Raw genomic sequence first — 15417 nt, forward strand, 5'->3', positions numbered from 1 at the left:
CCATCTAAAAATAACTATCTTATGAGTTTATTTGATAGACTGCAATTAGCTTTATAGGCTCTATGTTTGGTAAGGGTAGGAACACAACATAGTTGCTAGATAAACTTATTGAATTAAACTGTACTGCACTGCCAATAAATGAGTTGTCAGAGATGTTATCTGTTCCTTATTTAACTAAAGTTTAACATTTAGTTATATAACATATTAACTCATAATTGTCCTTGTTCTGTCAAAAAATGTCAGATTGATAGTGTGTAGAGTTGGAAATCTCAAATGAAGTATTATGAAAAATGAATTTCTATAAGCCTTCTGTAAACGATATAAGCAAATATCAGACTGAGATGTAAGTCACGATATTCATTTATTTCTCGCCATTGATGTTCTTAAACTTACTGTTACTACACTCTCGTGTAGTCATATGGGAGGCAATATAGGGTTGTGAACAGTCATATGGGTGTCCATATAGGGTATAAAGTGTCTGCTCTGATGCTAGACTACCTGGGTTCAAATCTTAGTCCTACAAAAAGTTGTATGGGTAAATTACTTCAGCTCTCCATGCCCCATGTTAGTTTTAAAAATGGTGAAAATAATAGCAATCACTTGATAGGGTTACTGTGAGGATAAATGAGTTAATATAGTAATATGCTTAGAACAGTGCTTGGCTCAAAGGGCCGGTAAAAATTAGTCTCCTAAAAGACCCTCTTCCAATTTTCCTCCTTTCCTCACACTGCAAACTTTAAAAAATGTGATCTGTGAAACACTTGCACAGAGTTATATTTTTCCGACTTCTGCACACTAGCAGAAATGTCTTTGAATCTTATTATTACAATTAAATTATTTTCTTTGTATAATCATTGCAGAGAGGCAACATAATGTAAAACAAAGTGCTGGAGCTTTAGAATCAGGAAGAGATGGGTTCGAAATCTGAATGATCATTTACTTATTCTGTGACTTGGGAAAGTTACTAACCATAGTGTCTAATAAAACAAAGATACTTTAAACCTTACTTTGTACCTTTCCAGTACCTAGGTACAAGAACTAAGCTATGATAGATGCTCACAAATAAAATTGTTTCCTCTATTAACTGTGAAATTCTTAATGGTAGGACCATGTCTTATTTATCTGTGAGTTCAACTGGAGTTTAGTTCAAGACTACACATGTATTTAATTTTACTTAGTTATATTACGATTTAAGCCAAATTGACACATTCACCCAATGCTTTATGTTATCTGGCATAAAGCATTGCTGGGTCCTGGAGCTCAAGTCATATCCTTGGTACACTGCCCTACTTTGTCTCTCTCAGTTGACTCTATTTTTAGGATAGTATGCCTTCCTTTGTGGTAAGACAATTGCCAGTAAATATAGGCTCTTATATTTTCCCGTCAATAATCACAATGGAAAGAAAATGCCCCTTTTCTAAAAATCCCAACCAGTGTCCAGACTTGAATACCATTGGCTGTTATTGCTTAGGCTTTTGCCTCTCCCTAGAGCCAGAAAGTTCTGATCCACAGTGAGGAAGTGATTTCTCTCTAGGAAAATGGTGGTGCTCCAATCAGAGAAAAGTATGAGAGGATGCTGATGGACTGCTCTACAGGTGCTAAATCAAGACCTAACCTGTAGGACAAGGCAGGTCTAGAAACGCATTGGAGAAACGGCTGCCACGGCTGGAACAGGCATAAAGTTCAGACAACATTCTGGGCGTGCCACTTTCACTTAAGCTGATTTTAATCATAGAGCATGGGGATCAAAGGAAGTTGAAGGAAAAAGATCTTTATATAAGGGGCTGTTATAAAAAGCTGGTGATAGAGGGAATTTCATTAATTCAACACAAATTTGAGTACCTATCATCTGTTGGACTTTGTTCTTTTATGTTGAGCCGATGTACACCTAGTTCCAATGTTATCTGTATGTTCTACTAATTCTTATTCTTTTAGTCAAAGCGCTTTTGACAATATTTGTTATACATTAAATTACATGTTTATTTAAGACTGTGTAAAATAAATTTCATTAAGGGCAAAGAGCATATCTGCTTGTTCTTCAATCTATACCAAGGTTTCTTACCTTTGTCATTATTAACATGTTGGGCTGAATAATTCTTGGCTGTGAGGGCTTATCCTGTGCATCGTAGGGTGTTTAGCAGAATCCCTGGCCTTACTCATTAGATATCCAGTATCATCCCACCTTCCTCCCTGTCCTCAGTCACCAAAAGCAAAAATGTCTCCAGATATTGACAAATGTCCCCCGAGAGGCAAAATTGCTCCTGGCTGAGAACCACCGGTCTACGCTCAGCATGCAGCACAGAGCATGGCCAATAGCAAATATAGACTATTATTTATTTTAAAAATGAATATTTTCTCCCAACTCAAAAGTTGTACTATTATGTAGTCTATTTCCTGCTCTTCAAACCCAGCAAAAGTGAACACCCAAGAGTGAAATAAAATCATGATGGAATAAAGCTTTTAGTAAGTTGTCCTTTGTGGCATTTTATTTTATGTTTTATTGGTTGTGTTTGCTTGTTTTCTCTTTTTATCATGACTGATTTTGTTGACCTTTAGACTATATTTGATATTTTACTCCAATCACTCTATTGTTTTGCTTGTGTGTATGGCATCTCAAGTTTTAATTTTCTGTAAAAGAGAGCTTCAAACCTTCTTTGAGGATTGGACAGGGAAGTTTTATAGCTGTAACTTAGCAGGAATTCATTATTATACTTTATTTTTGATGAGGCTGGTGTGGACACACATATAGATGGAAAATAAGATGAGTACTATGTTAATCGACTGTAGGTCTTTTCTATTTCATATTTAATCATATTTAATGGGCAGCAGCAGTAAGCAGAATTCTAGTGCTAAGCTGGTTGCTTCAAAACCTTGGGAAGCATTTAAAAAGGCAGATACCTGGGTCTTAGTTTCAGAGTTTCTTATCCAATGTTCTGGGCTGGGACCTGGAAATCAGAAAAAAAACATTCAGGGGATTCAGGTATTTATAGCTTACTTTGGGAAACATTTTGTGGTAGACTGTCCACATAAGACATTCATTCTCATCTGACGTCTTTCACCAAGGAGGTATTTTACTTTTCTCCTGTGACCTTCAACCAGTTCGTGCTTAAGGTTGTGTTGTCGATTCATTGCCTGTTAGGAACAAAGTAAGTGCTAAAACATGTCTGTCTGTTTCTCCCTATTTGCAGTTACACTGCATGTTTAATTATGTTTTTATGACAATGGCAGTCCTTGTCCCTTGCTGCCTTTAATGACTGCAGGAAGTGAATTGGGGTTCTTTGTGTCCCTAATTGGATCATGGACAGAACAATTACCTGCTTGGTGACTTAATTTTCCACTGACCTCTTGGGCTGCCTTTAGATCTGCTTGTGGCACCACAGTCACTAATGTTTGCAGGTGCAAACCATTAGTACATGGAAAGACAAGTTCCTTTCAAAATTTAACTTCTCATACAGCCATTTTATGGAGACCAGCCTGAATTATGGACACAAAAGTTTATCCTAATTTCTTCTAGGATCTTTTCTGAATCACAATTGTAAATCTGTTTGCCTTCCTAGAGTATTAGTCTAGCTTCACTTAGATGCTGGCCTCCAGATCTGGATATCTGACATTCTAAAAGAAGAATACTGATTTGTACATTTGCCTGAGTAACTATAATTCCTGGTGGGTGCTTTGGTCTCCCAGTTTATTTAAAAGAGGCTGGCTATTTCCTTGAATGCCATGACTCATTTCTCATTACTTTTCTAATCAACTGTAACTTTATATTAGAACAACTTTTATAAGTAATCTGCCTACAGTGTTTATTTTTTCTTTTCCAGAAAACCTTATGGAGGAAAGATGATCATACTCTATATCCTTACCATGAACCTGCTTTTTCTCCTTCTCAGTCTGATGAAATGTAATATCCAGTTACTTTGAAGTCAACACACCTGGCAATGTCTATCTAGGAATGTTCTAGGAATAACAGCTGACGTAACCACTCACTTTGGGCTCACATGTGTTAGTGTTAATACACCAGGGGACCTGTCTGTCTGAGGAAGGCTAATGACTTCTCCCTGTTCATGTTGTCTGTCCAGTTTATCCTCATGGTCTGTCACTTTGGATCATCTAGATCATTTTATAATAACTGTAATTGACTTTTTGGCTCCAGTGTCCCAAACTTTCTCCTCTAAATTTATCTAATACATATTGTCTAATCCTGGAAAATTTGGCATTTACTTAGACTTGTTGCATGTTGCATAAATGTTTATATACTTTACCAATCCCATGTGATAGAATTGCAGGGTCTTCTCACTGCAAGGTACTCTTAACAAGTGTTAATTCTACCACATTTGTGATATTAATCAGGAAACTAACACCCAGGGAAGTGAAACAAACTGCCCCAGGTCACTTTAGCAGAGAGTAGCAGACCCAGATCTCTGTTACTTCCTGTTCCAATCTTTTTTGGCTGATATTTAAAATCTAACCAACATTTATTCAGAGTAGGCCTCATGCCACCAAGGACTGTTCTGAAGCCCAATGAGTATGCTTCTTGTCTTCTTCAAATGTAGTCAAAGCTTTACTATAGATTCTATGACACTGGAGTTGTGATCTCTGAAATTCTGACTTAAGGAGTGATGGATCTGAGCTAAGCTTTGAGCTAAGTTCTGGGAATGCTAAAGTTTATAAAAACATTTTTTGTACTTAAAACATGTCATGTAGTGAAAGAGATAGATATATAAGGGCCTATTTATAATTCATAGCTATTATTCAAATGGCCTGGTTTGAGAACACAGTTGTTGAGAGAAAATTTTGGCCTTCCCTGGGTTGCAGGGTACAGAACACTAAGAGCAAGATATAAAAGTAAACCTTGAGGCCATCAGGAATGAATCAATGTGTCTGCCTGTTTGACTAGGTAGACACTGAAGAGAACACAGAACACTTAGAATACAGGGCACAGAAGAAATAAAGCAATCGAAGATGGGAGCTTAAGGTTTTCCTTGAAGACAGATTGAGTCTGAGGTTACCTTGTTTTTTCCATAGCACTTAGCACAATGCTAAAAACAAGCTAAACACTCAATAATGTTTATTAGTTGAAGGAAAGACTATTTCTACTAACTGTCCAAATTTAAAGAGGCAAGGAAGCCATTTTTCCTAAATTGGCTTTTAAATGAAGATGAAGATCTACAATTAGGAGGGAAAAGCAGCATTAATTAGTAAATGAGTAAATCCGTCGATTATAGGGAAGCAATGCCTGACCCAGGATGCCAAGCCAAGAAAGCAAAAGGTTGAGCCAAATTAACAAATTTACTACCTAATAAAGCTAAAAGAAGGTTAACTTAAGTGCATCCAGTGAAAGCCAGTAAACTAACACATAATTAGTCTCAACAGTTAACAAAGGCCAGTAGACACTTTACCAAAGTGAATGAAGAAATTGTTTATAAACTAAGATTGATGGGGCTCAAGCATTTCTCTGTGCCATTTTAATAGGGGGGCCAGGCAAAAGGTGATGGTTTCCAAATCCAGAAGATGTTAAATAGGAAGAATGCAATTAAGAGAAAGGCATGAGGGGCTTTCCTGGTGGTGCAGTGGTTGGGAGTCCGCCTGCCGATGCAGGGGACATGGGTTCGTGCCCCGGTCTGGGAGGATCCCACATACTGTGGAGTGGCTGGGCCCGTGAGCCATGGCCACTGAGCCTGCGCGTCCGGAGCCTGTGCTCCACAACGGGAGAGGCCACAACAGTGAGGGGCCCGCGTACCACAAACAAAAAAAAAAAAAAAAAAAAAAAAGAGAAGGGGGTGAGAATAAGGGAATAAAAGAAGATAACAGAAGGACACTCTGAAGAAGTGCCAGGAACCATGAACCCAGGCAGCAGCAATGACACCAGAGTGTTAGGAATTTCCTAATGGGTTTTCTGTTGCTTCCTTGAGGAAGATGATGCTGCCTTTCAAGTTGAAGAATACAGCTCAGTGGACGGTCTTTTTGGACATTTCAAGAGAATCAGGGTAGGAAATTTAACAACTGCCAAGAACTTGCCTTTGCATAAGTATGTTCTCCTAAGTCTTCTGAGAATGGCAGTTGTATAGAAGTAGAGTTAAAGAGACATAATTTTCATGGTAGCAAAGAAAGGTTTGGGGCATCAGGAAGAGTAAACCAATATTACTCTGAAGTTCCCATTAGTTGGTTACTAAGCAACCAACACTTAGCTTTGCCTAGCTTAAACCATGAATGACCACCCCCCCCTGCCAAAAATAAAGAAAAAAAAAAAAGAAAAAGAAAAACAATATGTTGGTTATAAAGAAATATTCCAGATTCCACTCACTGGGCTATTTTGGTCAGCTGTATAATTTCTTTTTCAGTAAAAGCTACAGATCTGGTAGCACAAAAGAAGGGGTTTGTGGGTTCATTGCTGGATTATATTTAACATAACTAGTAAGAAGATCTTTGTGGATAACTACAGATAACCCAAGAAAGTTTTCTCAAGGGACTGTGGACATTTTTTCAAAATTTGCTTTTTCTGTTTTTTAACTTAATGCCCTCTTGAGTCAGACAGACTTAACTAGTAAGTTCCAGAGGGATCTCTTTCACTTGTTTAACAGAAGGCATCTTATTATTTATAACCCAATAGAGTTAAGGTGACACTTTAAAATTGTATTTAAGTTATAGATTCCAGTGATTTTGATGTGTTGTGTTAAAACCATATAGGCATACCGAAGAAAGCAAACATAAAAATTCACAGAGTTTTAATTTTGTGTGTATGTGTATGATGAATTTACTTTGGTTAACTTTTCAGAACTATTTTGCTGAGCTGAGTCACCTAAGCTTTTGACTCCTCAGCCATTTCTGTGGCTACACTATTGTCCCCTCATGCTCCTGGGCCTCCATCTTTAGGCTGGCCAGTTTAGCCTCCACATGGTCTTAAGAGGGAATAGTTTCATTACAAGATTCCTGTGTTCAAATATAGATGGTGTTTTGGACTTCAGAACCAGATGAACTATGTAAAAATGGCTGTAAAAGATCTTGGGCACACAGTGAAAAACAATCTGGACACGAATTCTCATCATGCTACCTCTGGTCAACTAAACTACATTAAGATAATTGGGTCATTCTTGATATTTCAACAAATAAAAACTTTCAGAAATGGTCCCTTGAATCAGAGAAAGAAATGCTTCCTGGGCTTTCTTAATGTGACTCAATTATAATACCTGCTGTGAATTTCTAATTTCTTTTAACATGAGTCTTGTGAGAAAATAGTATTGAGTTGGAATTGAAAACAAAACAAAACTGTGGAATGACTCTTGAACAGCTAGGAAATGTCTTAGAATGTTTGCATTTTAATAGAACAGTGTTAAGAACAAGACCATTAATACATGAGAAGTTAACTAGAGATGTTTATTTTAAATCAAGTCCAGTATCTACTTTAATAGAAGAATGTTAAGCATGAAGCTATTATCATATGAACATTTAACAAGAAACAGAACAAGCCAACATTTACCTTTAAAATATCTTCACAGCAGAGTTATCGTCTCACAACTTGTAGTTTCAAGGTTTATGGGCTATGTAATGGAAAAAAAATCTAAATAAGTGAATTTGACCACTGGAGGGCTGTAACTTTAGTAGGAGCAAAGTAGACATCTATTATATGGCATATGGACTTTTAGTTATAAATGAAGGCCCTTAGAATACAATGTTGAGGATTAATTTATTAACTCACCTAGTCATTCAAAAATATTAATTAATTGCCTTCTATGTATTAGGCCCTGGCTAATGTAGGTATGTACCTACAAATAGGAAGGTAGGAAATGGTCAAGCAATAAGTGATTGTGTATAATACTCCTGTAGGTTGAAAAATTCTCCCCAAGTGTAAAGAATGATATTCCTAATCACACGGAGAAGAAGCATTATATTGCTAATTTCAGTCATTTCACAAATGTGCTTAAACATTGTTATGAACCAAGCAGAATGCCAGATCCCTAGAGTCCAAGAAGACACATAAACCCCATGCCTTTACAGTGACTATAGCTTGATGTAGAAGACCAACAATTAAATCAACAATTAAAATCATTTATGAGCGGGAGGTCAGAGGGCAACTCAATATTGTGTGAGAGGTCATAGCAGGGATGTCTACCTAGTCCAGGGAGTGTCAGAAAAGACTTTCCAGGGGAAGTAGAACATCACCTTCCAAATTAAGGAATTCCACATCAAATAGTTTTACAGCATGCTATATAGCCTGCCAGGCCCTACACTTACCTTTGTTGCTCTGTGCTATTACATGTGGTATAGAATAAAGAAATTAGCAGCTGTCTTGTCTCTTTAGAGTGAATCACGAGTTCACAGAGTTAATACTGACAAGCAGAATCTGGTGTCAGTGAGGCAGGATTTACATCAGTCACAAGGTCTCTGAGGGACTGGTGGTCTGTAATATGCTCCACAGACTGAGAAATAATAAAATAGATTGTGAAGTTATGCCTCGTAAGTTTTACTTGCTAAGAAATGATAACCTAAGCATTCTATAGTGATATGAAATAGAGAGGTGGCTAACACCTAGCACTGTGCCCTGAACATGTAATAATCAGTGATGATGGGGAAGAGGGGAATAGTGGTGGTAAGGGTGTATATTATGAGGAATAAGCTACTGGTGTCTGTTTGTGGCTTTTATGTACCATACCCCAAAAGAAATTTCTAGGGCTTTTCTTCAAGGTATCTTCAACTGACAAGGAAGGGTTTATTAAGCAAATTTAAATTTTTATCACTTCAGTCTATATTCAGACTCTTTGCCTTTACTATTGCTTCTAGAACATTCTAATTCAGAAGGAAGGCTAGTTGCTTGTTTTGGAGTGTCTGGAATGTTGACTAGAACCATATCAAATACAAACTCAAGCTTGCAGTGGCTCTCAGTGTCCTTTAAAAACTCAAACCTGGCTCCTCATTTTGTGAAGGTTGACATCCTTGCTTCATTCTCAAGAGGTAAAAGGTAATAACATTTATTGAGCATGTGCAAAATGCCAGAGATATTGACTTGTTATCCAAAATATCCTGTGAGGCAAGTTGTCCTCATTTTACAGAGGAGTTAATTGAGACCCTGAGAGGCTAAATCATAAGCCTAAGTCCATCTGTTCATATTGCTAATACATGGAGGAATCTGGATGTGACGCCAGAAAAACCTGAGTTCAATATTCATTATTTTGACTAAATTTGTGCTAAAAGCTCATTTTATATAGTTATTGTGAAGAGGATTGTCAGTCATGCTGGCATTACAAGGCCAAGCATAGTTGATGATGTTTTATTTTATAATGTGGTTAAATGTATTTATATGCCAACCGGACATCACCAGTGCTTAAAATGCTCATTTTTTGCGTATTAGATATGATTGGAGACTCCAATTCATTCAAGTCACTAGTGTGATTTTTGGGCCATCAAATCAACTTAAACTATGAAACCTTCGATATATGTAAAATAAATCACGAGTTTTAATGATATGTTGTTAGATGATGTTTATTACTGCAAATTCAAACATTTTGCCGTGGAATGTAATGCATGGTTGGATGTATATGAATATGCCTTCAAGTTTACATACATAGTTTGGTATTTTCTAATTATATTCTGATCGTTACCAGTTCTTTCTGTTCAGTGGTTAATGAGCTGCCTTGAAAGTAATCCTTTAGTTATGGACAAATAGTTAATAGGTATGTTGATGTATGAATTATTCTTATTGTGCCAGTTATAATACCTGTAATTTGATTATAAACCTACACCACTAAAAATGTTTCAAGCCAATGATTACTGGCATTATCTAACTGGAGAGTCTTGACTGCATTTCCTAGGCAGATATGACTATCTTCCAAAGACATTAGGGTATAATTTGAAAGGAGTGTGTGGGAAGTATCATATCCTCATATATTCAGTTAATAAAAAACAGGATTTCTGTGTCATTTTCTAATGGCTGCTTTGAAGTTCACTCTGTAATTTCTTTCTCCTTCCATTGTACAATGACACTTAAAAGTCTGATTATGAGAGAATTTCAGAGACAAGTAAATGTTTGATTAGTCGAGACCAAACCTCTCTGAGTTTGTCCCATTTCTCTCTCAGGTATAAAAGATAGACCTTTGGCATTTGCAGCATAATTGGCAGTGGCCAGTCAAATGAAAGTCACATTTATGTTTAGCTCAATAATATTCCTGGGATGAGCTGGTTATAAAAACAGTGGACCTAAAAAAGAACGAAAGAATACTTTGGAACAATTTTTTCAGAGTGAGTTATAAAAACATGTTTTAAAAGGACACTATTTGCATGCCTAAAAAACATGCATTTGGCAGAGTATCCAAAGCTTGATTTCAGTTACAATAGCAACATGTTTATGACAGTACATCTAATGCTAAAAACATGCATTTTGAGCAGAAAGTTGATATACTGTTCCTCATCCCTGTGACTTTATTTTTAATTCAATTGAAGACTAACAAGCCTCTTTGTGTTTCGGTTTGAGAGAACAAAAATAGTTTGGAGTGGTTTTAAAAGCTTTTCTTCTCTCTCCATTCTGGGAAGGAAAGATCAATTTTCAAGACCTAAATTTCTCTAACAATTAACATATAATGGCATATTTTATTTGCTTTTTTTCCCTATGTACTCTGTTCTGTTGGAAGATTGCTCTTAAATCAGTCACCGTGTACCTGCAAAAGCAATTTGTTTAACTTTGAAATTATACAAAACACATCTGGATTCTGAGCTTCCTCCATTTTGAACAGAATTGAGATGTATCTAAAATTCCCTTGGATTTACTTAATGTGGGATCTGTCCCTTTGATTTGATTCAGAAACACTTCAGGTTTCTTTAACACAGATAATTTGCTAATCTCAGATGACCTACATCAGAAAGTCTATCTGGATAGCTTTCCATGAGGTAGTAGGAATCAGATGCCCAGACAGTGGCAGCCCTAAGATGTTTGGCTATCCATACACTAACGCCATTTGGTTACCCCCTTTTTTTTGCTTGCTTTTTATTTCTCTCCAGCTCTACCAACTTCATTCTGATAAGTGAATTGGCAATAAAACCAGAAGAGGTGGAAAATAGAATAATTATTTTTCTTTTTTTCTTGCAACCTTCTGGAAGGCCCTGAGAATATAAAAGTTCAGGAATAAGTTAAATAGTACATTACTGTTTATTTTTGACTTGTTCCTTACTTACCCAGGACCTTAGTGAGGGAAACAGTTGTGTAGCCTTCCTCCATATTTACCTCATTCTCAAATCGTCCCTTATTAAACTTTTTTTTTTTTTTTTTTTTTTTTTTTTGCGGTACAGGGCCTCTCACTGCTGTGACCTCTCCCATTGCGGAGCACAGGCTCTGGACGCGCAGGCTCAGCGGCCATGGCTCACGGGCTCAGCTGCTCCGCGGCATGTGGGATCTTCCCGGACCAAGGCACGGACTCGTGTCCCCTGCATCGGCAGGCGGACTCTCAACCACTGCGCCACCAGGGAAGCCCTAAACATTTATTTTTTATCAACCTTCTCCAATGGAAACTTTGCTGAATGTGTTATGAATCTGGAGAGTGTCTAAAAGACTCAATGGTAAATTGGGTTGCTTATAAAATAGCAATAACAATAGTGATAGTAATACCTAACATTTATTGAATATTTTCTGTCTGCTGGGCATGAAAAAATTTTCTCTTTTAATTCTTACTGTAGGCTTATAGGACAAGTACTGGTATTACCCCAAATTTAATAATGAAGAAATAATGCTTTTAAAACTTTTAAATTTGATAACTTGCTCACAGCTACCCAAACTATAAGGACTGAGATTTTAAACCCTGATAATCAGATTCGATCTTTGTTTTAAACTCCATCCACGTTCTGAGGCCAGACAGTAAATCAAAATCTATTGGAGTTGAATTTCCTTTTTTTTCTCTTCATTCATTCAATAAATGTTCAACTTATCCTGTATGAGATAGACAAGTTCCCTGCCTTCATGAAAGGAAATTATGGTAGAAAATTATTTAACAAAAATATGAACAAAGAAGAGATAAACAAGCAAAAAAAAAAAAGGATTGCTGAATTGTATTAAATATTATAAACAAAAGAAACTGAGCACTCTGTATTATGTAAGGTGGTCAGAGAGGGCTTCTTTGAAGGATGACATTTAAGTTGGTAGCTGAGTGATCAGAAAGAGCCAAGCATCAAAAAGACCAGGGGAAATGTTATAGGTAGAGGGACACAAAGTGCAGAACCACTGTCATGGGAATAAACTTAGCATATTCTAGGAACTGTCAGAATGCTAGTATGAGCTGTGCATAGTGAATAAAGGGGTAGTAACACCAAAGAAAGTTAGAAAGTCAAACAATGGCCTGATTTTATTGGGCCTTAAAACTAGAACTGCAAGATAAAATACAGGATGCCCAGTTAAATTTGAATTTCAGATAAATAACTAATGCCTTTTTTTGTGTAAGTATATCTCAAATATTGCACAAGACATACTTACACTGAAAAAAATCATTGTTTATCTGAAATTCAAATTTAACTTGGTGTCCTGTATTATTATTTGTTAAATCTGGCATCCCTACTTATAATTCATGGTAACCAGGTAGAATTTTAACATAAGTGGTATGGGAAGCTACTATTTTAAGAAATAATTTTTAGAAAAATGATGTATTACCTTACTTACATTTTAAAATGATCCTTCTGGTACTTAAAGAGAATAAACTAGAAGGAGATGAAATATAAAAAGAGGTCACTTAGGAGGCTATGGCAGTAGTCCAGAGGAAAGGTGATAGTAGCTTAGACTGGCATAATATAGGTAGCTATGGGTTCAAAGTTTATTTTGGTGTTGCAACCAACTGAATTTGCTGAAAATTTAGGTGCTGGGTTGAAGAAAACAAAAAGAAATCCCCAGATTTCTATGGAGTGTGATACTGCTTACTGAAAGGCAAAACACCAGGTTGGACAGGAGAGGTGAATACAAGGACCATGTTTTTTTGAGGAATCTCAAGTAGAGATGTCAAATAGATAGCTCAATGAATAAATAAAAGTTCCTCATCCAAGAATATTTTTGTCTTAATGAGATAAATAGAATGGATGGCAAAAAAGTGAATGACTTCCCTGTGCCAGGACTTAACCTAGGGTACTAAAGATACAGCAATGTTTAGAACAAATTAATTTGGAGAAGAGCTCATGATTAGGGGACACTTTGTTTTGTCCAAAATGTCCACTGAGACATTTGGTCCATGCCAAAAGGTCCTATCACAATTGTCCACACTTAGAAAACATCCTTGGGTTCAAATAGCCCATAAAGTTCATTTATACTTTTGGTTTACAGGATTAATACCTAAAATACTATCATGTTTTATTTGTCCAATAATTGTATTGTGGCTGTATAGCCAATAATAACCTTTCTTAGCCTAGCTGGTAATGGCACCTAAGGTTAAGGTAGATGGATTGGGGTTCGAATCTTGCAGAAGAGTGGAATTGATATTAACTATGTATATGAAGGAAGAGAGTCCTACAGTTAGAGAAATGCACAGAGGACAAGTTGAAGATGGATCTCTCTATGCAAGTTGCATTAATATGGCACTGGGCATTTGGTTGAATGTGGCTGGGTTGTTCAATAAGAAAGAAGTTTGAAAGGAGGAGCTTGATCAAGCCACTGTATCAAACACATTGAATAAACTCATTACAGAGCATCTTGCTTGTTTGGGAGGAGTGAAAAATGAATGTGGCTCTCCTACCACATAGTGATCAGGTTTAATAGCCTCCATAAGGGGGATACTGGGTATCTAATTATCCCCCTACAACTGTACCATTGCCCAGGGTTAATGGGTGATGTTTTCCTTGAACTGACATCCTATAGAGGTATGATCTGGTGGACTGAAGGAAGTATCTGTTGCTATTTGTAGGGGTTTTAGTGGTTGTGACTTCCATGCTAACCTGCCAATCAGTATGGACCACCACACCCTTGGCTGGTGTCTACCTACTGACTGGTCCAGCTCGGGCCAAAACGGGGTGTTGAATCCATAAGATGTTAGTAAGTTTTTTTTTTTCTTTACCAGTAAACCAGCAACCATTGGTTAGATGGTTGAAATAAGAAGAAGAAGAAAAAAATCTCTCTTTTTGTACTTAGTAATATGACATCTTTATTTGAAAATTCTCAGTGGAATATGGCAGAAATAGTGTTCTTACCAAAAGAAAAGTCAATGTTTCATTATAATAGTTTTAGTTACCATTTAAATTCCTTTAACAGAGATAGGAGTAAAAGGTACTGGCTCTGTGAAGAGATGAGAATCTGCAATGCCTCATATACAATCAGTCAAAATAACATTGGATAACATTACAATCATTCATAATGGGACAAGATAATATCAGCACAATGTGGGTGTTGAAGGGGAAGTAAGGAAAACCATGTAGGTTAAAACAACACGCAAAATAAGAACCAAATGCAACATCATCACAAGTACTTCAAAGAACTCTCATGATACATGTGAAGAGGTCCTGTTAATGCTACCAGAAACTTATTAAAGAAGCAAGTAAATAGAATTCAAAACAGACATTCACCTCCAAACCCAACTTCATTCCATGGAATTGAAATTCCAGAAGAGTATAAAGTGATCAGACGAGGAGAACCACTTTCTTTTATGCATGATTCCAGTGCTCAAGATGACAAAAGAATTCTTATGTATACAACTTATGACAATATTTGTTAGTTAAGTGTCAGAACAATATTATTCAGTGATGACATCTTCAAGACAGCACCAACATGGTTTACTAAAGTTTTTTACTTACTGTGCATGGTATAGTATTGGGTTGTACTATGCCATTGATTTCTACACTAACAATGAAAGGGTGAGAAGACATTTACAAATATATATGCATATGAGAAAGTACTTGCATTTACATGGGAAAGAAATCTTTACATTAACACTTCATTGTGCATGATAGATTTTGAGATGTCAAATATAAATGTGATTCAACTACAAATACCAAATGCACAAGTAAAACGATGATTGTTTTACTTTTCACAATAACTGTGGCAAAAAACATCCTCTTTGGATCTAACATGCAAGTATATGAAAACAGAAAGTAACACCATTTTGGACTTCCATTTGTACCTTTGGAGTTAGTAAATGAAGCTTTTGAGTACATTGTGGAGAATGCAGAAGAAAATTTGGATGAGCTAATGGATTATGTCGAGAGAGTGTGTGTCCATGGAAGGCACGGCAGAGACAGAAGAAGACCACCAGAAACTTGATTTCCACTGAAGACTTGGAATGTTTATGCATCAGTATTGAATGACAATCACAGGACAAACAATGCAGTTGAAGGCTGGCACAGCAAATTTCAAAAGCTGATGGTAGTGCATCATCCTTCAATGTGGAGATTTATTGAATTGTGAAAAGATGAAACAAAACCATGAACAAGTTATGACCTAGATTCTTGGTGATCACACTCAAATAGGGC

This window comes from Delphinus delphis, chromosome 8, assembly GCF_949987515.2.
Source record: "Delphinus delphis chromosome 8, mDelDel1.2, whole genome shotgun sequence".
NCBI lineage: Eukaryota > Metazoa > Chordata > Mammalia > Artiodactyla > Delphinidae > Delphinus > Delphinus delphis.